Below are 572 nucleotides of genomic sequence, written 5' to 3'. Positions count from 1 at the left end.
ACACTGAACAAGCTGCAACTTCATCGCTACCATATAGATCAATCAGCTATAAAAGTAATAATCATGTATCGATAATTTCGTTTTACTACCAGTATGAAACAATATTTAGTTATCATTAAAAGAGAAATAATATATGTATTGCTGCTTACCGAGGTGCAAATTTCTTGCTCTAAACTCTTAAATTCGTCCGAACTTGGATCTCGCAATTCGGCTGTTAAAACTGCTTCTGAACCGTCAACATTTGTAATTGAAAATGTGACAACAACACTTTTACCTACAAGACAAAGTAATATATAAATATATATGTTTTTTTTTTAAATTTATGATAGTTATTTGACACCATCAATCCATCTTTCGCACAAAACGTCAATAACGTACCTGGAAAATACGTTGTACGTCTAATTAGAGGAGTACTTGTCGAAAGAGGAGTCGGCCTCGAATGCGTGGCTGTCGGTCGTAATGTAGTTTTTGGTATTGCAACAGTTGTTGTTTGCCCTGTATCGAAAAATAAATCATTTTACTTTTGTACACCTTAAACCTTTACTGCATTCATTACATTATTTTGCACACAT

The 572-nt window shown here is 33.4% G+C and overlaps 1 long non-coding RNA gene across 1 annotated transcript; it reads right to left on the bottom strand.

Moving 5' to 3' along the window:
• LOC117118922 lies at positions 1-501 on the bottom strand. The gene is made up of 3 exons (XR_004447110.1): positions 379-501; positions 150-274; positions 1-46 (listed from the first exon to the last, which is right to left on the bottom strand). It is a non-coding gene; the product is annotated as an uncharacterized LOC117118922 (long non-coding RNA).
• Positions 502-572: the final 71 nt, after the last annotated feature.

The sequence above is a fragment of the Anneissia japonica genome, unplaced genomic scaffold (genome assembly GCF_011630105.1).
Source record: "Anneissia japonica isolate Jap-2015-1 unplaced genomic scaffold, ASM1163010v1 scaffold308774_len572_cov355_single, whole genome shotgun sequence".
Lineage (NCBI taxonomy): Eukaryota > Metazoa > Echinodermata > Crinoidea > Comatulida > Comatulidae > Anneissia > Anneissia japonica.
Note: the sequence above shows the minus strand (reverse complement) of the source record. Positions and strands in the feature narration are given on the sequence as shown.